Below are 25,324 nucleotides of genomic sequence, written 5' to 3' on the forward strand. Positions count from 1 at the left end.
CTATGGCAAGAATTACTTAACGTAGCTCCTGTCTGAAATGTCCTATCCACAATATTGAAAACAAGCTTCAAACAAACCAAGCGTCTCCACCTCCTGCTAATGCTACGTAGGCCAATATTATTGATATTTTACAAGCGGGAGAAATGAGGTCATTTTTTTTTTAAGGAAGGCAGAAGCTGCCAGTACACTGGCACCTTGTACCCTCAGTGATTGCCCACTGCTGGGAAGAGCACTGAAACAAACAGCTTTGAGGGAGGCTGTAAATCTGGGCACAACTGCCCCCAAACCAGTGGTGCTTTCTGCCACTCAGTCACTTTGCTGCAGTAAAGTCGTGTCTCACTGCAAAATTACCAGTACACAGCCACTTCAAATTTCAGATTTTCACTGTTTCTTCCTCAGTAAGATACATGGCTGCATGCCCTAATGTTGAAGCAAAAGCTACTTTCTGCACCATGGTTCTAAGCGAGTTAAAAGTTCAGGTTTCTAATTGCTCTCTTGAGGCCTTATTACTTGTTGATGAGGTCCTTTTGGGAACAGCATCAAACCTATAATAATAAACACTCATTTCACTGCAAAGTTTATAACAGCCATGCAGCTCTGCAGGCCCTGTGCCTCTGCAACCCAGAGCTGGGATGGCATCCCGGAGCAGCCTGCTGCTGTCCCACTGATAACCGCCCTGCATGGGGCCTTCAGCACTGGATGCGGCTGCTCCGTAGGCAGTCTAACAGCCTGATTAAGGGTTGCGTGTTTCACCTTTGGCAAAGCCCTCGCGTTTCTGCATGTTCCGCTCTGCTTTCCAAGCCCACACAAACAGGGACTCTCATCCAGGGTTTGTCCTGCGGAGCAGAAGTTGCGTGTGCACCACGTGTGCTGGCAGAGCTGTGCTCGGGCCCACACTCTGCAGCCACCTGACAGCTCTCCAGCTTCAGGGTGGGCTCCTTCCCTCCCCAAAGGCTGGTGGAGACCCACCGAACATTTACCGAGGCAAAGAACAGTCTCAGCTTGGATGGATCACTTGACAGTCGATATCTACACTTTCTGAGCAGAGCACGTCAGCACTGCTGCCTCTCCCGGGCTGCAGCTCTGCCGAGGTTCCTACAGAATGCTTTCTGGTTCCCGAACCACGGCCAGCCTGAGGCCGGGAGATGCAGTGTCCCCTCAGGGTCGCTCCCTGCCCATGGCATCCTGCCCCCATTGCCAATCAGCACCTCCTTAATTCTCAGAAACACAAGGTTCTTCAAAATAATTAGTCTGAAGTGTAATTTTCTGTATAGGTATTTTGAAAGTATTTGGATAGCATCATTTTTATGGGCTGAGTTTCAGAAGAAGCAGGTCTGGCGGTCTCAGGCAGCAGACGCTGCTGTCGGGACTCTGATCTTGGGCAGCCTTTGCAGCGGGGCACTGGGTCTCCTTGAAGGCCACCGTAATGAATCAGCTCGGAGTGAAGCCGGTGTTTATCTCGGCGCTGCCGCGGGAGATGGCTACCTGTTGGAAGAGGGCTGCGGTCGATGCGGATGAGGGCAGCCGTGCGTGAGCTGTTACACAGGGCTCGGTATCGATCAGAGCTAACGGCTGCCGATAGGAGCGCGGGGCGGGCTGACAGCCGGAGAGAGGGAAGGAGGAAACGCTGGTGGCAGCCATACAGAGGAAAGCCGATAAAAAGTCAATTCCACTTAATGGAATGGCTGCTAACTAAATATTTTGGGGCTGCAGCTCAGCTTCCCAGATAGTGTCTGTGTGCTGGAACTGAGACATCAGGTGAGCGCGGCGCAAGATAAGGGATGCGGTGACAGCACGGCCCAGCGCCGCCTCCTGGGGACAAGGCCGGGGGTATCTCAGCTCCTGCACCCGAGGCAGCACGGAGCTCCCAGCCCCTGACAGCTGAGATGAGTCTTGCAACAGCCCAATCCCACCAGAGCCCACTTCCATGCCGGGAGCAGACAGAGGAGCCCCCAACAGCCACCTTCTGCCTTCCTCAGCCTCAGCGCTGCCTTGGGCTCTGCTACATTTTATGATCATGTCTTGCAAAAGAACACAAAGCAACAGAGAGTTGTTTTGGGCCCAACATTCAACATTTAGACGGTGTTTCAGGCCAACTTTTAGGCTGGCTCACTGCTCAAGGCACCTAATATTAAGCAATTCTCCAACAGTTTGATTAATAGTGTCACAGTCATAGCTTCAGTTCAGGTTCAACCTTTTTAATGTTTCATTATTTTACAAAGTAATAAATCAGGACAGCGGGAAAAGACAGATGTAGGAATGTCCCTGCCTATCCATCTCCTCTTGAAGACAATGGGTCAGAGGATAATTGTTTCCAGGGTTGGGGTAGCTGATATTAGAAAGCCCACAAAGAAGGAGTTTGTAACAGAGCTGGCAATAAAGGAGGAAAAAAGGCAGCTGGAAGGCGTCGGCAAGTCCTGCGGGGCTGGGCTGTGGGTATGGCAAGGAGCCGGTGTGGGATCCCAGGAGCTGAGCAGGACAAGAAGTCCCACGGCAGAACACAGGAGGGGCGGCCGGGACAACACTGCCCATGTCCCGGAGCAGAGCGGGATCCCACACACCTCATCCATGCCTCCCACCCAACCAGAGCCAGAGCGACCGAGTCAGGATCACCACAAAGCTCCTTGCTGAGCTCAGTACAGTGATGATGGAATTAAGGAACAACACATCTTAAAGGAAAAAAAACAAGTCAAGTTGTACAGAGATGGGCAGATTTTGAAGAGTGGGAATCAGAATACACAATTCAGACTGCAGAAAGTGATGCGGATGATGCAGAATGGAATAAAATATTGAAATGTTTTCATGAGACTAAGAAGTCCTAGAATGAATCACAGAAGGGCTTGGGTCAGAAAGGACCTCGAGGATAAACTGCTTTCCAGTTTACTTAAACAAGATTTGAATTTGCTTTTAAATTCCATTTAATTCAACGAAGGGACCTGACAGCCCCAATGCAGAGGCAGCTACAAATGATCTGCTATTATAACTTCACCGCTGTTAATAGAGGCATTAAGTCCTGATTATCAAAACACAGAAAACCATTCAGAATGTACCAACCATGTGCTGGACAAACAGATGCTTCACACAGTAAAGACATCAGTTCTATATTTCCATATGTTTTCCTGCAAAATAGTATGTGGTTCAAAACCGTATTGAAATCTATGTGTTACAGCCAGAGCCTACTTTATTCTGCTTGCTTATCAAGACACATCTCTATACGATATTACACTGTTATGTTTTAAAGCTGGCACGGTACAGCACAAACTAATGAAATCTATTCGACTTCAAGTACAAAAGAGGAAAGATTTCTAAGAAATACTGCACAAAAAGCACAGATTAAAAAAACGGAAGCAGCAGAGAACAGCAACTATGTGCCACAAAGACAAATACAGAAAGCTCAGCTCTCTCTTACAAGACACCCACAGTCTCCATCTGTCATCTCATCCCTTCCTCTCCCAACCATGCTTAAATTAAATGAATGCTTCTAATGGGAGATTTTCTCATGAAAGCTTATGAGAATTCATCCAAAGACGAATTAAAACAATGCCGTGCAATCATGAAATTCACCCCTTTAACAGGTTGCCTGGCTTCCATGTTTGCATTTAGAAGAGGAAAAAAGGGCAACAATACAAACACAAACAAGGAAAAAAAGCCACGTGAAGAGCAAATCTTCCATGGGCTGCAGCAGGTACGGCCACAGGCTGCTCCCTGCCACCCCGCTCACAGCTGTGCACTGGCACTGAAGGTCATACTGCATATGAGCCCAGTGTACACATCTGATGTGACGACTTCACTCTTGGTGGGCCTTGCAGTTTGAACATTTATAAAGGGATCACCAACATTAAAACAATGTACTATTTTCTCTTCATGTAAATAAAACTAGTTCATGCCACTGAATACAAAGTGTTTTCAAACCTACTTCCCTACTCTTCACTCATCTTTTCAGCTGCTTTTAGCATCTTATCTAAGTTGCATGACATGCTCAGACTTGCATTTTCACTTTCGTTTCTTGTTAGCTTAATTCTGGGGTTGCTGTACATTAATATCACTCTTCCGTGTTGGGCTGAATGTGTTTAATGCCCACCGGTTGCATTCCAGATAACCACAGCACCAAAACTCTAAGGAAATATTTCTATCAAAACCAGGTATAAAGGAGCACAGTTGCAAAGGAATTGTGTCTTAAATTTGGACATAATCACCTGACAGCACCTCTTTAGTAACAGGTCTTCGTTTCCTCTCAGTTTAACCGTTTTGCTGCCTGAATTCCCAGCAGGTAGGTTGATACCACATGGGTTATTTTCCTAGCTAACGGTCACTCTAAATTTAGATCTAGTAGCACAAAGGAACTCAGAAGAAGACAGACTGCCTCTGCCCCTGCAGCCCTCAGCACAGCCGAGGCTGAGGCTGGCAGCTGCTGGCTGATGGACACATGGCCAGGGCTCTGCTGAGGGTGGTCACTGCGCCCACACCGAGCCGCTCCCTGGCCAGCACAGCACTCCGCAGTGTCCTCGCCACCAGCCAGCCCTACGTGGCCGCTGCAGCCCTGCCTGGGTAGCCATGGGCTCCTGCTCCTGTCACCTCCGCTCCAGCCCTCTATTTAACCACCTCTATTTTGCTTTTCCTGCTCCCTCTCAGCACCTGATTGCAATGCTCAGGCAAATTAAGAGTCTCCTCGGACTTCGTTGTTCAGTTTAATCTCTCCTGCTCCTTTATTGTTCTCTCACTCTTTGCACGATTTCTGCACTCACCATCTTCATTACCAAAGTCACTCGGACCATACAAGTTCACCCCAAAAGGTAACAAAGATCCTGCCCAGGCTCTCCCGCGTCTGTTCCTTTCTGCATGTGCTCTTTAGCAGTTCCTTTTGCTGCAGTCCCTCGCTGTTGTACTTAACTGCCGTGAGAGACAGAAATCCAATGCTGACCACTTCATTATCTGCCGACCTTGTCCCCCGGCCTCCTGCCCCTCCATCTCTCCTGGGCAGCCCGCCCTACATCACAAGGCCTTGTTAAAGGTCAGGACCCCAAACCATCAGAATCGGTCGTGTTGTTTTACTGTATCACCAGAGAAATCAGGCCTGTCGGATCTCATTAAGCCCTATTTGTGGGTGGAACGCCACTCCTGGAGCGGGATGAGCTGCTACCTTTGAAACGCAATCTTCACCAGATCAGATCAGTACAGCACGGGGATTATATTCCACCAGTCAATCTCTCATAATCACTCGCACTCTTATTGGCATGGCTACTGCTGTCCCTGCATGAGAAAGGAAATCCTCTTAAACAAATACTCTCTGCGGGAACAAGGCTTCCCCCGCATCAGGGCCGGGGCTCTGGCAGGACAGGTGCCTGCAGGGGCTGTGCGAAGGCTGGCCAGAGGGCCAGGCGTGACGTGCCATGACTCACTGCAGCCAACCCCGGAGCTGTGTCACCCAGCACAGCACCGATGATGCACAAGTGCTAAGCGGTCCCCTCAACGCTCCTGTGAACTCAGCGGGAACCATCGCTGCCGCTCCGCAGCAGGGAAGTGACGCGACTTCCTGAGCGTGACTGAGCAAACGAACACTGGCGCTGACACGGTAATCGTCTTTCAATCACAACTATTAGCTTCTTATCTGACACTAACGTTACAGAGGGAGAGTACCTTCCACTCCAGGCTTATGCCACAGTGTTAAGACAGGGTGACAGCAGCACAGGTAGTGTCCTAAGGTATCTCCTGGGAACGCTGTGAGGTACAGAGATGCTAAGTTAGGTGGTAAAGAACACTGCGCTTCTTACATCAACTGCGTGCTCCAGAGTGGCTACACGTTGAAGAAGGTAAAAAAATGATACAAACTCATTATAGGGATTCTGAAGACAATGAGAAATCTCTGTGGCCTAAATGAGAGCAAATCAGAAAGTACACAGAGAAAGGAGACCAGCAAAGCCCAAAAGAACAGCATTTAGAACCAGGTCATGTCTGGTCAGCAGCAAAGCAACCTCTGCACAATAGAACAGGATGAGGAAAGGCAGCATATTCAACTCCCCAACTGTACACACTTCAATTATCTACGTGACTTTTAATGGTTGCCTCCTCTGTCACGTTGTGGACTACAGGACCACATCTATATCCTTCTTAGCCTGAAACCTTCCACCTTGTTAGCTGGTGCCTCTCCTGCTCAGGAAGGGTGAACCACGTCCAGCTGACATTCAAAGGAAGATGCCATTGCTGCTAAAACCAATGGAATACAGATGGAAAAGGAGCAGTGATTTGAGGAAGGAGGGATAGACTTCTCTGAGGAACCATATGGGAGCCAAGCCCCAAGGTGGGGTCTGGATGAGTTTTTATGTCACCTGACTGAGCTTTTGGTATTCAACGTAATGTCTAGAAAGATGAACTTAGATATTGCCCAGTGAGTGAATAACCCTTGTACAGACATGGTTCACACAAGGTGCACGGGAAATCCTAAAAAATTCTTCAAACAAGAAATCATTAAAAAGAAAGAGGAAACACTAAGAAGTCCTCCTCTAAACAGAAAAACGGGAAAGATCTTAGCAGGTCTAACAGACAGACCTCAACACAAAGCATGCAGTTTCAGTATAGTTTATTAACAGTCTCACGAGAAGTAGAAACTGTACAGGAACAGCACAGAGGTCAGCAAGGAGATACATCGGGACCTCAAAAACCTGGGGATGGGGCCTGGATCACAATGAAACACTACACCTACTTTGTGTAGTTCTCAGCCAGGCAGATGCGTTTCTATTTTTAAGGGACACAATATGTCGGAGAGCTGCAACAGCCAATGGCCTTCACAAAAACCAGCATACATTTAACTCCAGATTCTCAGGCAGGTTCTGGGAAGAGAGAGAAAAAGCCAGAAGTTCTGTTTTCTACGTAGGTCACTAATTCTGATATTTTTGCATCAGTTTGGGTCACCTGGGTCATAAGATACGAGCTTTCAATTTCGCAAAGTTTCTTCCAAGTCATTCTCCTAAGAGCTCCTTTAATCTGTTCTTAACCAGAAACAGTGGGGCTATCTCAGCTGGCTGCCTTTTAAATTTTCATGCCCATTTACAGGCACTCACCAAAAAGACGTACAGTTTTCAATAGGAAAAGAAAAGCTGAATTAGGCTAAAGCATGTTTTAATTTAATTTAATTTAATTTTTCCTAATACTAAAAAATAAACATATATCTGTCATTGCTTAAGATTTCAATATTTGCCTAATTAGCAACACCAGTGAGAATAAGTTGTTCTAATGATGGCGAGCATGTTCCCTTGTAAGGTTAAAGAAGAGGCATCTCTCTATCCCAGAAAAGCAGCACGGGATGCTTGCTGTGGCTCCTTCCTCTGTGTGGCTGCAGTGAATTTGCTGCTTGACTGCAGCACTGAAACTATCTGTCAAGTGTAAAGCAGAAAGAGAGTTTGAAAGGCAAACGCAATCTGTGATCAATACCCTAACAAATCCAAAGGAAGCCCCAGCTCCCGAAGGGTTAATCCAGAGAAGAAAAGGCATCCGAATGTTTAGCGAGCTAATGTGTTTATTGACGGGCAGGCCTTTAAGTCCTCAACAGGGAAAAGCACGGACAAGTGAATGAAGCGTGAGTCAGACAGGCGGGTTTGCTGGAACACAGTTGGCTTTGCGGCTCTGCTGCATTTTGGATTCTCCAGGTGTCCCCCGGCTGCCCTCCCCACGGTGCCAGGCCAGGTCAGAGCCCACCGAGTGCAGCTCAGCACCTTGCGGCCAGACCTGGTGGCTCTGGGCACACTGCTGCAGGCCATTCTGTGTGAACGTGGCACCCTTGGCATGAGCTGGCACATCCAGCATCTCCTCTTGAAGACAGCGTCCCAACTGCTGAACCGAATTCTGCACTCAGAGCCAGGACCCTAATGCTGGTTGTATGGGGACGGCTGGTCACAGAGCACCGCTGCTCCGGCCAGAGCCTCAGCATGCCGGCCGTGTGCTGCACTGCGGCTTGGTGCTGGCGGAGCGGCTGCAGACCACCTTAACTTCCCTGCGCCCAACCACGGGCCGCGGGTCAATGCCAGGGTCAGGGGTCAGTGTCCCGCCTGCTAATGGAGTGTAAGCTAACATTGTCCTCAAATTGCTGGAGTAAAAAGACAATGCCCACCTCCCGCTGATGGCCTTACCCTGGGGGAGGGGGTATTGGCTTTATTGGAAAACTGCCAGTCTCAGAGGTGATGGAAGTGGCTGATAGCAGCTAAAGACTGTTTGATTGTTGCTGCAGAACTGGTTGGAAGCCGTCTGTAAGGCAGTTCATTGACTGACCCCACAGAGCCACTTATTGACGCTGGGTTTTCCTCACTCGATGGATCTCTCAGGCCCCGTGTGCCACACAGTCTTGCACCGAGAGACGGCAGCTCCAGCCCAGTGATGCGCAGCCTGCCCTGGGCTCAGCCTCCACCACGGGATGCTCCCAGTGAGGGCTCATAGGGCCAAACAGCGGCGCTCATGGCCCCGTGCCAGGCAGCCATGGGATGAAATGGCACCTTCTGCAGTGGCACCATCTGAAACTGCTTTGAAAAAAAACACAAGAGAAACTGCAAAAGGAAGAGGGGGAAGGTGGTACCAGAATCTGGGCTAACAGTCCTATCAGAATTTTGATAAATGTAATTTTTGGTCTGCCCCGGGCTATAGGGTGCACTCAGTTCAACACAAGACTGAAGGGAAGACTCATCCCTTTGATGACAAACACCTGGCTGCTGGTAGCACAGCTGCTACCATAAAGACACAACGACAGTACACTCCTGATGGATTTCCAAGACCTACCCTGTTGGAAAAGTACCGCAACTGAACGAGACATAGCAGTTAAGAGATGGTAAGAAGGAAAATTAAATTCACAGCCCACCTAGCCGACATCCTCAACACTGAACAGCAACAGAGAATGAAGAGAGCAGACGAAGCTTCCCCAGAAGCCTCAACAACCTGTGATTAAAGGACTTTAATGATCTTTATGCTTTTTTCTCTACTTCTTTCCTAATGATCCCTGACAACGTTTGATCATTTAATTACTGCTAAGCACCGAAATGATGCTAGAGAAAACTACTTACTGTAGCCCCAAGATCTCTCACCTGAGCAGTGGCAGCCAGCTCCACACTGTATGATGGCTTTTCCTGCCTTGCCCTTTTTCAACAGACAATGCCAAATGTTGTGGCTGCTACAGAACACTATCTGAGCTAATTTTCACATTTTAGTTTCACTGCAGAAATACTGTGTTGCAATGCATTGTCAGAAGCTCTTGTAGTTCTGCTCCTGTGTGCAGAGATTATCAAGAGATGCCTGTGTCCCAAGTGCCTATTCAGGAAACAAATAAATACACTGGAAAATTGTTCCCTATAGGCTTGGCAATCTGGTTTAGAATAGACATGAAGAGGCACGTGAGGAGGAACACCACAGTGGAGAGAAGAATGGGCAAATTCTATACCGGCACCTCTACAGATGAAAGGTATAAACTGGAAATATCTGCATTTGAGAACTGTTTTCTCAAACACCAACACATCGGTGCGAAGCTGTTTCAAACAGTTCTTCCACGAATCACAGACGAACTGAGAAGCAGGTGGGCTGCAGCAGAGCTCAGCCATGGGCACAACAGTGCAGTGCTGCCCTGGGGGAAGCAGGGAGATGCCTCTGGTACAAGGAGCTCTGGGCACCGTGGCCACCAGTGAGCACGGATCTTGGCAGTCACGAGGTTTCTAACACAGCTGTTTCTGCTGCAATTTCCCAATGGCCGTGCTGGAAGCAAGGGGACTGTTTTGCAATGGCCTTCATCAGTCTGAGATCATCTGAAAGAGCTGCGGACAGACCGTGCTTCAGACTGTGCAGCACTGAGCCCAGACGAGCACTTCCCTTCTGCAAAACCCAAGCAGAGCCAGGCAGAGGCAGGCTGTGGGCAGAAGCAATGGAATCACAGAATCACAGAGCCATAGGGGTTGGAAGGGACTTCTGAAGCTCCCCTAGTCCAACCCACTCCTCCCCCCCAAAGCAGGTCCATACAGCAGCTTGCACAGTGTGTCCAGGTGGGTTCCAAACATCTCCAGAGAAGGAGACTCCCCCGCCACTCTGGGCAGCTCTGCCAGGGCTCTGCCACCTTCACAGCCAAGTTCTTCCTCATGTCCATAAGGAACTCCCTGGGCTTCAGTCTGTGCCCACTGCCCCCAGTCCTGCTGTGGGGCACCACCAAACAAAGCCTGGCCCCAACCCCCTGGCCCCTGCTCTTCAGATATCGATTGGCACTGACCGGATCCCTCTCAGCCCCCTCTTCTGCAGGCAGTCTGTCCCCATCAGGCCCCACCATCTCTGCAGCCCCTCGCTGGGCTCTTCCCAGTCTGCCTGGAACCCAGGAGCCCAGAACTGGACACACACGTGTGAAGGCCATGCTGGGGGCCAGCAGTGAGCTCAGTGCTGGGACTCGGCAGCCCCAGCCCCGCGGCTCCATCCATTCGAGGGTGGCACTGAGGCCCGGCTGTCAGAGATGGTGACAGTTGTGGGGGTTTTTTAGCTTTATCAAAGGGGATTATTTTTAACCCAAATTATTTTGCATTGTAAATGTTTAAATCCACATCAAATCCAGATTAATGCATGAAATAGTCCAAGAGGGTATTTACTGGAAAAAAATATCAATAAGTCACATTATTATGGATAGCTCCCATACGAGTGTTTTAAAAATGGGAAAGTCTGAGATTTTGGCTAACATGTCACTCTGTGGAGAAGATTAAATAAACCCCTCTCCAAAACAGCCAAAGTTTGAACACAAACTGGAACCCTCGGTACTTTTTCACAACATGCCTGGAATTAATAATGCAGATAAATCCTAAATAAATCAGGATTAGTGTTCGCTGCGTCTTGAGGTTTAATGCTCCATCTGAGGGTGGCAGGGCTGGGGGTGCGGGCGGAGGGCCGTGCTGGAGCTCATCGGTGGGGCACGGTGGGGCACTGGGGACGCTGTGGGGCTGCCGGTGGCACAGAGCGGTGGGATGGGGACGGGGTCTCTGCAGCCTGTTTGGGTCTGTGCTCAGAGGTCAGCGGGACCGCAGTATTTCACTGCCTTATCAGCAGAAAGATTACATTTCTCCTCACGGTTAAAGAGCTCAGCCCCACTCTAAAGGAAAACATAAACACGGCCGCCAGCACGCCGGGCTGGGAGGAGCTGCAGCTGCAGGCACAGAGCTGTGCCGGGCAGCCGCCCCACAGTCACAGCCCTGTGGTGTCACAGCCTGCTCTGAGCTGCACAACCCGGTCCACAAGTGGGTTCCACTGCCTTGCCATGCCCCATGGCTGCCCCTTACCTGGGCCCGTCTGTCCCCGCTGCGCACACTGCCCCACACTCAGGTGTTGGACGGGCTGGGAGCCTCATACTGCTGCAAACCTTCAAGAAATCTCCTCTCCCATCTGTTTCCTGTTCCTTTTTTCAGTGCTTCCTCGGCTCTCATACCAGCCCTGCACTCCTTGGAGACAGAGGGCAGAGCTGTGCCTTCGGCCCCTAATGGTTCACACCGGCACACAGCAGCCCACAGGCAGTGGGAGCTGCAGACAGACCAGGCAGCGCACACATCGACACCCACTGGGCTGGGCCGGCAGCCACCGACCTGCACCCAGAATGACTGCTTTAAAGGAAAGATGGAAATGTGAACCTTGGGTGTCAAATCTGCCTCTCATGTCATCCTCTGCACGCCACGTGGGTACAAGTTTGGGTACAAACTGGTACAGCAACTGTCAGACCCAAGAAGGAAAAGCCAAGAGAACCAAACGCCTCAGCTGCCAACGCACTAACAGCCAAACCGGGCTGTACTTCTGAGGGAAGTAACGCTCACGTGTCTTTACAAGGAGCAACTTCCAGCACTGGAGACACCTGTGTGCAGCACAGATAGGAGCAGACCATGCAAACTGAAAGCTCTCCGTACAGGGTGGTTCACATCTCATTTCACTTGGCACCCCCAGAGCTTCCAGTGTTACTCACAAGGAAGTTTATATGTCCCTGCTAAAAGAGGATATGAAAGCGGTTATAAAAAACAGGACTCAGACCATAACAAATTAGAAAGGGAAACATCTGTGACAATCAGTATAAGCCAAAAGCTAATCTATACGGCCGACCCGTAGGAAAAGCCGATGGCATCGAGCCCTGTCACCGCTCTGCTCACACATCACCGGGAGTTTTGAAGTTCACCTTTGATACAAGAAATTCTTCTAATTGATTATTACACACAGCAATTAACTGTTCCTAAACAGAGGCTGTAAAAATGTCAATAATTGTGGAAAAACAAGTGACATTCAATAGAACATATCTGGTGCACATTTGTAATCCAGCTCGTTGCCATAACTTTATAAAGAAGGTCACCTAACAGTAGAGACGTAAGCTAAACAGCATCTATTAAATCAAAACCCTTTTAAACTAGCACTCCTGTCCAGCAGTTTTAAGGGAATCATTTGGGAACCCATCAGTGCCTTCCGGGTAAAGCTGAGATGTCCTCAGGAGACGGGGGCAGCCAGGCTGTGAGCTCACAAAGTACCCAGCCCTGACCTGCAACTGACGGCCAACACTTCACACTGCAGCAGAGAGACAGGATGGAAATAAGCTTAGAGCTCATTAGCAGACTACTGAAAGTACCTTACTACTGACTGCTCAGCAGCGTTCCCTGACAACGCCTACATCTCGCAGTGTAACGCGTGGAAATGCTGTAGGCCTGCACTGAGCCCTGGCACCCCAGAGTCCCTCCAAGACATCTTTTTTGGACCCCAAACTGCATGGGGACACCGCAGTGGTGCCGGGCAGCAGGGCTCAGCGCCCCGTCCTCACCTGGGGCGGCATCACCCATCAGCACAGCTGTGCAACCACGGCAGGACGGGAAGCCACGTAACCCTGCACATCTCAGAGCAAGATTTGACAGTGACGCAACACGTGACAACATGAAACAGGTCCCCATTGTACCCCAGCTCCTGGGGAAGCATGCACAGCAATGAGCCTTCAGGGGAGCAGCGCTGGCCAGGGCTGTGAGGCAGAGCAGTGAGCAGCTCTGCTTCGGGAGCACCTCTGCAATGCACTCCCACAGCGGCCAAGAGCGGCCTTTGCTGTTCTCCCTTTTTCTGAGGTGCACATAACAGTAAGGCCTGGAGTTAAGGGACGCTGGAAACAAGGATCGTCATTCAGTCAGACTTTTAAACAGTGTAAAAATTAACCTTAATAAATGAATAGCAATTATAGTCAATTTCGGTAAAGCAAATAAGGAATGGGAGAAACGTGGGCCAGAATGGAGTATAATGAAGCAATAAAAGAAAAGTTTTCAAAGCAAAATGACAACGGACCTATTTCAGCAGCCTGATTAATTGTGATTTTCCTGGGCTTTACGTATATACTTAATATCTTTCCTGAAAGGATATGGATTTTTAATGCAAGTATATGTGCTTCAATGAATTGGGGCGTCTATCTTCCACCGGGTAATTATGAAATGAAACACAAAATGAACAGAGAAGGAAGAGGAATCTGATTTGACCACGGCGTGAACACAGACAGACTATGGAAACAATAACATTTGGAAATTAAAATTTTACACCCAACACGTATAGATTAAACGCTTTAATTTACATAAAGAAAAAAGATAAATAAGGATTTCTGAAAGCTCTTAATGCAAAATTCCCTAATAGATCAGTTAGGCATTAAAATTACATCTGATTTTTGTTTGACTTTTCACAAGGAGTTTCTTTTCTTCGGCAGAAAAGGAATATGAATATTAAAAGGAACTACAGTTATGCTTTTATGAGAAAATTGCTTTCTTATTTGAAATTTTGACTTCTCTGGAGAGAAGTCTGCACCAAAACCCCCCAGACCGAACGCTGCGTTACTTACGGGCTGCAGCTCCCACACCTCCTCCCGGCCCTGCAATGATAAGCCTTACTGGGCAGAGCCATACACCACACCGGCAAACCACGAGCCCCGTCCCACGCCTGAGGAGACACAACCCGGCCGGTGCTCTGGGGCTGTATTCATTCCAGGCATCTGGAAACGAGCTTCTTCCTCCCAGGCCTGAGAACGATTCTATTCAGCAGTTGCTTCTCACTGTGGACTGAACCTGTGCACCTGCTTCTCTCCAGTGCCGACCTGGAGCTGGTTCCTGCCACAGCCACCCAGCCCTGCTGGAGGAAGGCAGCTCCCCGCAGCTTCCCACTGGGTGCTTGGCCACCAGCAGCCGTGCACTGCTCACCTGCAGCCGGAGCACCGGCCGGGCAGCAGGCAGAGAGCCTCAGCCCTGCACAGCAGCCCAGGCTGCCAGGTGAGCAGCCTTCCCTTAAACGTAATATCACTAAAATATTTGCATGTAGAAAATAAGCTGCACTTGAGGTTGCTGCCTAATTTGACCAAAGAGACATTGCTGCATGTTTAAGAAGTATGGATGTGCCCAAGGAGCTGGTGGGGCTGTAGGTGGAAGAAGTGACCCTGTTATGAAGACGTACCTCATCGACTGACCTGAAAATTACATTCTTTGCTGCCAGAAGCAGTTCCAGCCCTCACTTCCAGATTTGCTGCCTTTTTTTGCCACGTCGAAGTTACATTTCACTGGGTTTCCACACAACAAACAGCCACAACAGATGCCTCCTTCACACAGTACAGAGATGGCATTATACCCTATGATTTGTTTTTCACTTTTGGCTGACTTTCTCAGCTCTGCCATCTCTTAGTTTCTGTTTGCTGCTCAGACCATGCAGCAGACAATGCTTGGGAGTTCAAAAAAAGTACACTGTGTATCTGTGTATCAGTGTATCACAATGCTATGAAGATCAGAACAATCTTCTGGCTCATCTTTCTCCTTACATGTAAGTCCATCTGAAAGATCACTGCAAGAAGCAATTTCTTGCAAAGCGCGCAGTTAAAATCAGTGTAATAGAGTCTTCCCCACACCTCCTCCTATGGGTCTTTCAGCTCTTAACCAACTAATGATTGCTCTTTCCTCTTTCCTTTTTCTCCTCTGGAAAGAACTAGTTCTCGCACTTAGGGTATCCCTCTCAGAATCTGTAATAGAGCAATAGATTTTTATGTCAGAAGAGATAACAGAAGATTTAAGTTCAGTTGCTCGTGGTGCAAAGGTCCCTGAATGAGGGCTGACAAGCCTGATCTGGAGCTGCGAGCCATGCAGACTCCTACACTGAGCCTCAACCAGCTTGGGGCTGTCTGTGTCACCAAGTGCTGCTGTGCTATCACACCTGCACACAGCTGTCCTGCACCAGAATGCATGGGATGATGCAGACATCTCCTGAGAGCTGGCTCTGCTACCTGGCATGCACAAAAGCAGTTCTGCTCACCTTGCACGCACTGACAGAACTCTTCTGTTCTGTCCTGCATCGAGTCCATCATTTCTCACAACAACAGCATTCAATCTTCAATTAAAAAGAAGAATTCCTTCATCCCCATACAGAACTTGTCCAAACAGACTATGGGTTTGGCTAACCTATGACAGGGTTTCATTGGTAAGATTTCAAGATAAGCTTGTCACTGACCAGTGGATTTCCCAGACCACCACTGCTTGTAGCTCTTCTCTAACTCAGTGCAGTTTGCTCTTTGAGGAGCAGCCACCAAAACTAAACTCACCGATGCCAGCCAGAATTCTGCCAGCAGTGGTGCAGCACCATGCTGTCCCTGCAGGACAGGCCCACAACCTCCTCAGCTCTTACTGTCACACCCCCACAGCACTCGTGCCCAGCCGCCTGTGCCCCCCCATCCCACTGACTGCTGCCCTGGGAGGGGTAAGAAGTTGTAGCTGAGGGCAGCAATCAGGAACCGAAATGAGAGGGAGAAGAGCAGCTGGAAATGCAGGATTGGGAAAATAAAGAAATATTAAATAAATTAATGCATGCATAATAACTGACTCTAGAGGCAGCATTTAGAGGGAAGGAGGGAAGTGCTAAGGAGTACGGAAAGTTAATGTTTTCCTCTGGCATTTAAAATACAGTATTTCATTTGGAACGATTTTCTGTGCTCATTCCTTGTAAGGATGTCATCTTCATCTTCAACACCTCCTCACCTCCATATTTTTGCTGCTGTCGCTTCTATTTGGTCTTAAACCAGAAAGCAGCATTTTCAGAGAAATGCATTTTCCTGTGATCCTCCCCAGCAAGGCACTCTGTGAAACCTGCATCCCTGCTTAGATGCTACTGTCATGAAAGTTGCTTATATTAACAATTATTATTAATGATAATTAATAATAACAGAATAAAGGCCTTCAGCTGAGATCCCACTGTCATTGTAAAACACAATTTACACCCAATGAATGATAAAGGGCACCACATTATTATAAGTAAAACTGAGCAGTGAAGTATTCCTGCTAGGTTTGACAATGGAACAAGTAATAGTGAGGTCAACCCGATGAACAGACTCAACTGTAATTCTGCAATAACCTACTGTTACCCAACAGATGTTGTCTCTATGGCTTCTGCCTAAAAATCGTAGGTACAGGCATATACCTAAAGAGATGCACACATTCCATAGGGAGTACAAAAAGAAATCCAGGGAGATGCCTGACGTTAATGCTCTTTAAGGGGCTAAAAGAATGCTGATGCTCTCGGCACCAGCTAATTAACCTGTGCAGCGTTAATAACGGAGGCAATGCTGAACAATAAAATAAACAGTAAAGATCTGCATCCTCCATCCTGGGCCCAGCTCACGTTATCTGGCTGGATACTCCATATGGCCAGAAGGAAAAGCCATCTCCCTTTTGCCCACCAAACCACGTACTTAATCCATGTGCTTATGTCAAACTTAATTACAGCACATTTGGCATAAAATAACAATCCACATCCTTGGAGAGGGGAATTTAAGTAGTTAATACATGTGATTGAATGAAACTGCTTTGTCGAATGTTTGTGAGAAACCCAAGAGGAGTGAAATGTGAGGGCAGTTTAACCCTCTGAATACCATCTGTCCCTGGGGCACAGGAGCCCCTCGCCCTGCAGCACCTGCTGCACCGTCCTGGCAAAGGGCTCCAAGAGAGCTGTGCTCAGCAAGAGAGCATCCCCTGAGCAGGAGGCCTGGGATGCCTGCTGTCCCCTCTTTGGTGTGCCCAAAGGATGTTCAGATGGCACAGAACCAGCACTCACAGCACGGCCGGCACGTTGGGGGGGGAGCTCCAACCCCAAGAGCAGGGGCTGTGTGGTAATGACACGAAAGGCAGAGCAGCCACGTGGTGGGGACACACAGGGAATGGACGGTGGCCACGGACAGGATTCTGAACACAGAAAATCCCGAGCAGACAGCAGGAAACGTATTTCATGAGAGCGGCAGGAACGCGTAACAAGTGTCCAGGGAGGCTGTGGGGATTTTAATGCCTGACTGGAGAAGGCCCTCAGCAACTTGATTTCTGTTGGCCCTGCTTTCAGCAGGGCTTTGGGCAAAGCGACCTCCCGAGGTCCCCTCTAACCTAAATTACACGGCGATAACCAGGAAGGCTAGAGATGTGGAGGTCATGCAGTCAACACCTGAGATCACAGAACGTGGAGTAAAGTTTCTGTATAAGAAATGGTTTCTGTAGATAGTGCAGGGGAAGAATAAAAAGCGTTCAGCAATGACCTTGATAGAAGGAGCAGGAACAAAGAGGAAATAGCTGAATGTGGCAAGAAGGTTATGAGCCCTGGTAATGGTCTGCTCCCGCTCTCATACAATGAGAATGGAAAATCTCCTATTAACTTCAGTGACACAAGACCAAGCTCTAAAAGAGCAGACACTAAAGTGGATGACAGCGTCAGAAAATAGAGGAGGAAAGAAGGAAAAATTCAAGTTCCACTTTCATCACGCTGAGTACGAGTTAACTGCTGAAATGCTATTGTTCGGTATTTAAAAAATGAAAATAAATAGTTTGCAACAAATACTGAGGAGTAACCGCTGCTGAAGTTAATTGGCTCTGCATCTTTACGACGATTCCATGACGTTCATGCTGCCAGAACTAACTCCTGGTGATTTATCAGAGCTATCCCTCACCCTGCCCCAGCTGTAAGGAGGATGACAATAGCCGAACAGCTGTCCTCAATCCTCAGCAATGCACACCATGGAACACGTCAACCTGAGGAACAGCGCTGGATTTTACACCCCCACCATGACGCTTCTCACCATGCTAGTAAAATCACCATTAGTTTGGGCACTGAGAGTGTACATGTGTATATATGTGCATGTGTGTGCGCACATGTCAGTGACAGCAGGATGATGGAGCACAGAGCCTCTGATTTGAGAATATATACATTACATAACCACATATTTCCATGTCTTACAACAACGGTACATGTTGTTGAAGGAGTTTCTAAAAGACAGTTTCAGCTCAGGTGGCTGAAACACGGCCCGGACTAAAGTGCAGATGATATTTCTCAGTATGGGGAAGATTACAAGAGGAAAATACCAAGATTCATCAAAACGCCTTTGGAGCAAAGCTCCTTCATAGCCTGGGGTTATTGCGAGCTGCTACCACTTGTTCTGTTTGTTGTGGTGTTTTCAGTTATTTATGCCTGGTGAAAAACCAGTGGCCGTTTCCTTTAGATCCACGGGCCGTGCTCCCCTCGCCAGCACAAAGCTGAACAGCAAACACTGCGTGTCGAGGTGTAACAGCAGCTGAGCTCTTCCGAACCAACAGAAGCTATGCCACAAAACCAACCGTAGCCATCACCCTACAGCCCTGTCCTACACACCACTGTCGGCAATGCTGCACAGGGGGAGGTGCTCAAGCACAGCCCACACCAGCACCCGGATTTTGCCCAGGTCACGCAGAAGCGCAGACCTGGAACCAAAGCTCTGGCTTCCAGCTCCCAGCTCAGCACTATACCCTGCAGAAGGCACTCCCAATGCTTGCCATGATTACCCACTGCTCCTGCCCCACACTGACTGCAAACAGGATAGTAACCGCCTTGGCCTCTCGCAGCTCCTGTGAGTTACGTCCTGGTGCCTGCCAAGCCCGATGCCCTCTGTGCTGCGGTGCTGTTCCCCTTCCCACGTCTCTGGGAAGCCCTGTCTGCTCCGACAGATCCCAGATTCCAGGCAGAGTTTTCCCATGCCATCGTCCCTCAGAATAGCTGCGCTCTTCGTATTTTTAGCAAGACTCTGCTGGGCCAATATGTTTGATTTTCCACTGATTCCACTCTAGCTCACGTCTCGCGCCCAGGCAGTTTTCCTGCATTTCTGCCGATATGTTTGGCAGTGGTGGAAGGGAAGAGGGACACAGGGTGGAGTCTTGAAGATGGTAGCTCTGAAAGCAAGAGCTGCTTTGCATATTTGGAGATCTATAAAGCTGACTCTGAGAGAGAGAAGACAGAGAAAGGGGTTTCTGTAAGTAGCTGAGACAATGAGAACAAGGCAGGCACTATGCCAAGCACGGGATGGCTGCCAAAACACATATCATTAGCTTGGACCAGCTATAAGCAAGGAAATGAGAAACATATGTTGGAGAGCAAGGTTAGGAGCGAGGGACTATGGGTCAGTGACAGTCGTCCGAAAACTTTTCCCTTGTTCTTCAGCTGTGGCCCGATGGTGTCAAATGTCACTGTGACAGCCCTCATTTCTCATGACGGTTGGGCTTATTTTGGCCTGCTTAGTTTTTGTTGTGTTTTTTTTTCCCCTCCCCTAATGGGAGTTATTGAGAGGAAGAAGAGAACAGACAAGAAAGTCTTTGCCGTTTTTTTTTTCCACGGTTATGGGAAAATAACCTTGTTTGCTGTGATGTTCTCTGAAATCCTCACCTCTTTGTAACATAACGGTGTCTCAGGACTGGAATTCTGTCTGGCCCTTGTGAAAAGAAAAGGGTGGGTAGTGTATTCCTAAGTAGTTCTTGCTGTTCTTTCTTAAATATAATTAGATGCACCTCATTACCTCAAACTAAAGGCCTTTTGTACTTCTTTGGGGCTGTATTTCCTGAAAGCCACGGCATGCCATGGCTTGTAGCATCCAGTCTTATTTTATCACATTAACAGCATATTTTTAACGTTTTTACCCTTTATCCAAGCTGTTTTCAAGTGACTTCATTCTTCTCCAAAGACTACACCCAGATGATGCGTTACTCACTGACATTTAATGAAGTGGCTGAAGTTCCTGTTCCCTTTCCCAGCACCATTATGTCCCTCCTTCCTTCGAAGAAGCTTCCATGAGACAGCACCAGTTGGGCTCCACGATCCTTATAGGTTCCCTCCAGCTGACCTCTCCCATATATTCTGCACTAAAGGACCCTTGCTGCTTTCCTACCAACGCTGAAATATTCCCAGATAGGCCAGCATAACAGGAATCTTAGACCGTACCTCCCGAGAGACTTTGTGTGACCACTGTTCTGAAGCAGACTGCACTTTAACTTGATATTCCCCCCAGTTCCTCAGGGCAGTGCTGTGGGATGGGCACACTGTAAAGTCTCAAACAGCCTCAGGTCCAAACAGCAGGAGAGGTTCAGTTTGCTCGTGGGCTTGGAGATGTGTGAGTGTGGAAAGCAATGCAATGAAGCAAGGTTAACCAGATACAAAACATAAGCACCATTCCCCACAGGAGACCAATGGAAGACTCAAGATAAATAGGTTGAAACCCATTACCTACATTTAAAGACAACGACTTCAGCATAACTTCCTTTCAAACTCACAGTCTAATTCCACTTTCTCTGTTGCCTAAAAAGGTCCAACCGTTTCTGCACGCCCTCTGCTTCTGGAGATGAAAGGGAAGGATTTGTTTGGCTGCTTTCTATAAACCTCAGCCGACTCACTCGTGGTTTACAGTGTGGCTGCACAAACGGTTGCATCAGCACAATTGCAAAGAAGGCACACTGCAGCCTGGGAATGGCAGGACACAGGAACAGGCAACAAGGCCAGCAGCCGTGATGCTGATGTCTGCCTCAGCACCTGGAGACTGTTGGACACAGCAGGCCATGAGCTGTACGTGCCTCGTGGCTGTGGGTGCTCAGCCCCGACACTCGATGGCAGACGAGCAGCCTCTGGCTGATCAGCCTGCTGGTCATCTGCTGCCTTTAGGGACTCTGTGGGATGCTGCCCTTCCTCACCATGGGGAGATTCCCTGCTCTGTGAGCAGCATCTTGCTGGCTTGTGACCCACAGTGCCCCGCGCCACAGCAGGGGCAAGAAAATGAACACTGCATGAACAGGGGAGAAAATGAACAGAAAGGAGGGATGGGAGCCATGAAATCCAAAGAATCTTTGTTTTCCTCTCATAATTTAAATCATGATGATACTGCTGTGAGATTCTGACTGATTAAAATTACAGCCTCCAGTTAGAAAACACCTAAGTAAAACTAAGTGTGGACTAAGAAGACGGAGGGAAGCAATATTGGGTTAACTCCACTCTCAACTCCATGTTTAAGTTTCGCTACATTCCAAGAAACAGTTGCAAAGAACTTCAATGTGCAGGTGGATGCAGATGGATGCAGAGGGACTTCCACATTCACTTGGACTCATTAAAAGGCAAACTGCACGCCCCTGTTCGCAGTGTGTGAATCATTCACCTCAAACATCACTTCTATGACACAGAGCTGGGGCCTTTGGCACTCTGAGAAGCTGCTGTGCGTGGCTGAATGTCATATTTAGGCTTCTCCTCGAGCACAGATAGCAAGCTGTCTCTTATCTGAAAGGGGAAGGGCAGTAGTGACAGTCACACTAATGCCATAAGAGTGGGAGCTCCATCTCCTCCCCTGCCCCAGGGCATGGAAGTTATCCCTCTGCACAGCAGGCAGAGACATCCCTGGGCTGGGACCAACAACTGCACCTTCCACACAAACAGCCCCGTGCCTCCCGAGTTCTGCAGTGTGTGGAACAACCAGGTTAGAAACTGCACCTACTCATGAGCTCCAATCATCCTCAGGAACCCACCTGCAAGAAACCTGCCACGAGGCCACATTTCCTGATCGATCCTCTTGATTTACATACGCTGCTCTCCAATTTGTCATTAGAAATAATACAACTGAGTCAGGCACTCTGAAAACACCACAGCTTGCACAATTCAACAATGCCATGCATAGTTAAACCAATCCATTTAGATTTTTGTTTTTGATATTGCCATAGAAGTCAGACTCATAACTACAGAAGATGTAAATGATGGACGCAGACCTTAAATCAATACTTGAAAATCATTACATCAAACTATGAAGCCAGGAAGATGAAGGCACGATGGCTGAGTAGCGAAGCAGTCCTGAGCCTCCTGCCATACACAGCAGGTCCAAAAACTGAACCTATGAACAATTTTTAATTATAACGTGTCAAAAATAGGTGTACTCAACCTCGGGGTCACCTGTCACCAGTTTAAATACAGACCTCTGAATCAGGAGCGCAGACTGAGGAAGGCAACATCGCAGGCTAAGGACAGAGTCAATCCTTAAGTACCAATTTTAGCAGGGCATGCTGGCCCACATCTTGGAGCCAGAAGCAAAGCTAAAGAAAGGCTACCCACCACTTTGATTATTTCAGGGCAATTTAGAGTATTTGGAGTGTATTTACAGACTTACGATGATCTCAGGGGCTGCTCTTAAGGGCACGCAAGAATACACAAGAATCAGCTACATACATTCTCTCCAGGGCAGGAGCAAGTGGGCACAGTCTGCTGTGCTGGCCCCAGAATGACCCAGCAGCTGGCTGCAGTTTATCTGTGTAGAAGCATCCTGGCACAGCCAAGAGCACACACCAAACATGCAGGACTTGCTTGGAAAAAAGAAGAATACAGAGTTCACTGTGTCAGAAGCTCACAGCTTTGCGTTATGGTTTTCAGGCAAGAAATACAGGTGGCACTGGTAGCATGTGAAAGCCAGAAAAACCCAGCAGTTAAAAGGAGGAAAGAAGAGGCTCAAAAGGACTTAAATCGGTATTATTTCAGCACTTATGCAAATGGAATTGCTTGTGAATTGCACTGGACAACTACTCTGAAGTTAAACAGGGCTCCGGGCCCTTCAAGTCGGTTTTACTGCTATTTTGCTGAGAAATTTCTCCTATAGAAACCTCTGAATCTGTCACTCAACAAAGATGCAGCTTGAAAGTTAGCAGGAGCCTTTCCAGGCAAAATGAAAGGTGTGAGGCAAATAAATGGACAGAGCAAGACATATCACCAGCCCTTCTTACAGGAGGTGAGCCACCAAGGCTGGAATCTCGCCGCTGCTCCGGGCTGACACAATGGGCTGCTGAAGCCAGCACCGAGTGTGCCTCGCTCCTCGCCTGACCGCAGCAGCAGAAACTAGAATACTAAATGGAGAAATCTGATGGTGATTACAATTAAACCCTATTTAAGGCTTTAAAAATGAAATAACGGCTAGATTCACAAACAGTTCACAGCACAGTTATAAGCAGTGGGGGCTTAATTCTTTATTCCATACAGTAGATTCATAGAAGGTTGTACAGTGCAGCATTGGGCCCCACGGGAAAAATCCCCTTGGTAATTTAATTGCTATTGTGGGCAAGCTACAGGAGAAGCGACTGTTCCGAAAAATAACCACCACTGTCTGGAAAAACTGGTAATTTAGAGATTGTGGCAACGGAGCTTTTTCAAGACAAACTGTGTCTCGATGTTTATAGAAAAGGGATATCAGAAAGAGAGGGGACAAAGGAGGAACACACAGTGCAGTCCCAAGTAAGTTTTCTCTACTCTCAAATTCAAATTCATAGCAAAGGCACAGAAACATTTAAAACATCATTGCTAACACAGCAACGATTAATAAAGCAGGTAAAGAAACTTCAAAAATACTTTAATCTAAATGCTTTGTTTCCATCCTGTCAGATTAAGCCCGAGAACTCGGACTCAGTTGGTAACTCCAGGGAAAGTACCAATGCTTTGGAAAGTGGGAACCACTTCCACACTTACAAATGGATCTGTGGGCGTGAATGCTTCTGCAGCTTCCAGGCCAGGCAAGACGACCTTTCCAGAACGTGTAAAATCAGATCAAATAAAAATAGATTCAGACTTTCTTAAAATGAAACTGCTTGAAAAAGAAGCCCAACAACTGGAACACTGCAGGAAAACAGAACGTGCCTTAGCAAATGCACTTCAAAATGAACTATCAGACTTGGAATAATGGCAGTAGTTACGTCTCCGTTTCTCTTTCTCTCTCGCTCCCTGCCATTTCCAGATCACTCTTATCAGAGCTCTGTCAGCCCCCAAACTGACATTTTCCCATCCTGATCATTCCCAGGATAGAGAAGAAGGATTTTTTTTTTCGCCTGGCTGATGCAAACAGCAGATCATCCTACAGAGAAACGTCAAGGACAGCTCGGAGTCCTAATCCCTGACCTGGCGGCCCTTTCCTAACTAGCTATTGACATTGAACTTAAAAAGCTGCAAAGCTGAGATGAGATAATGAATTCTGTTTGCTTTTAGCGTGCGGGAGGAGGAGGGTGACAGAGGAAGGGCTCTGCATGCGAAGGTTCTGCTGTGCTGCAGATTGACTTTCATCTCTTAATATCTGAAACTTATTTAAGGAAAATAACTCTAGAAATAAAAGCTTTTTCCCCCCACAGTGCAGGTGAGTGGGAAGGCCAATACTGGCTAACAGCGATCCTTCTGCTTTTGGAGGCTCTAACAGAGCTACTGGCCAGCTCACAAGACGAAGAGCTTGCTAAATGTGCGTAGAAATCCTAGTGCTAATTCCACCCTTTGTTTTTTTGTTGTTTTTTTTTTTTTTTGTTGGCATTTTTCTTGCTCTGCTTTTTGTTGTAATCCAACAACATAAGATCTCATTAACCAAAGGGACCGGCCTGCCCCAGCTCAGTAACCGCCACGCAGCTGCCCACAGTCTGCAGTCACCCTTCTCCACTTCACATCTCAGACCACAAGAGCCCACCCGGCTGACAGCCAGAACTCTGGGCTCCTCCGTTCCAACACCTCCTTGGACCAAGCAATTATGTGCAGGTTTGGGAAAATCTAGGACAGGGCACTTATTGTACTTAAACTCAGAGAGTCGCTCACCTTCTGCCCTGACACCACCCGCTCCCAAAACACTCCGCTATGCTCTACAGTGAGGAACAATTCTGTTTTGCTGCCATGATCCCAGGAACATCCAACTCTGAACGTCTGCCACCCACATTTTCAGAATACTGACTCAGAACAGCCGAATGTCACAATCTACATTCCAAGTCTTGGTATTTGAACACAGTGTTTGCTGCTTGTTTTTCATGTTCTGTAGCACGTTGATATTTTTACCAAGTTTTCTATTACAGGGTCATTAATCACACCCCAGTGATAATGATTCCTGTATCTGGATGGGAACCTATTTCCCAATATCATATTTTTAGAGCTATATATTCACAATTAACATTGTAGTAATCCTAAGATGCTGAGTGAAAACAACACAATTACCGCCAGCAGAAATAGCAACAAAAGCATACCTCTAAATCAGCCCAAA

General features: G+C 48.0%; 1 protein-coding gene across 2 annotated transcripts in view; it reads right to left on the reverse strand.

Annotated features, from left to right (window-relative positions):
* ZFHX3 (zinc finger homeobox 3) overlaps positions 1 to 25,324 on the reverse strand; it is a 323,012-nt gene that overhangs the window by 149,933 nt on the left and 147,755 nt on the right. Inside the window, exon 1 of one of the 2 annotated variants that reach the window (XM_072346222.1) lies at positions 11,280 to 11,366. The exons of the other annotated variant lie outside the window; for it this stretch is intronic. The gene's annotated coding sequence lies outside the window, so the exon portion shown is untranslated. Of the gene's footprint in view, positions 1 to 11,279; positions 11,367 to 25,324 lie in introns of those variants that run through there. 2 annotated transcript variants of the gene reach the window in all.

Source organism: Excalfactoria chinensis, chromosome 11, assembly GCF_039878825.1.
Source record: "Excalfactoria chinensis isolate bCotChi1 chromosome 11, bCotChi1.hap2, whole genome shotgun sequence".
In the NCBI taxonomy this organism is placed as follows: Eukaryota; Metazoa; Chordata; class Aves; order Galliformes; family Phasianidae; genus Excalfactoria; species Excalfactoria chinensis.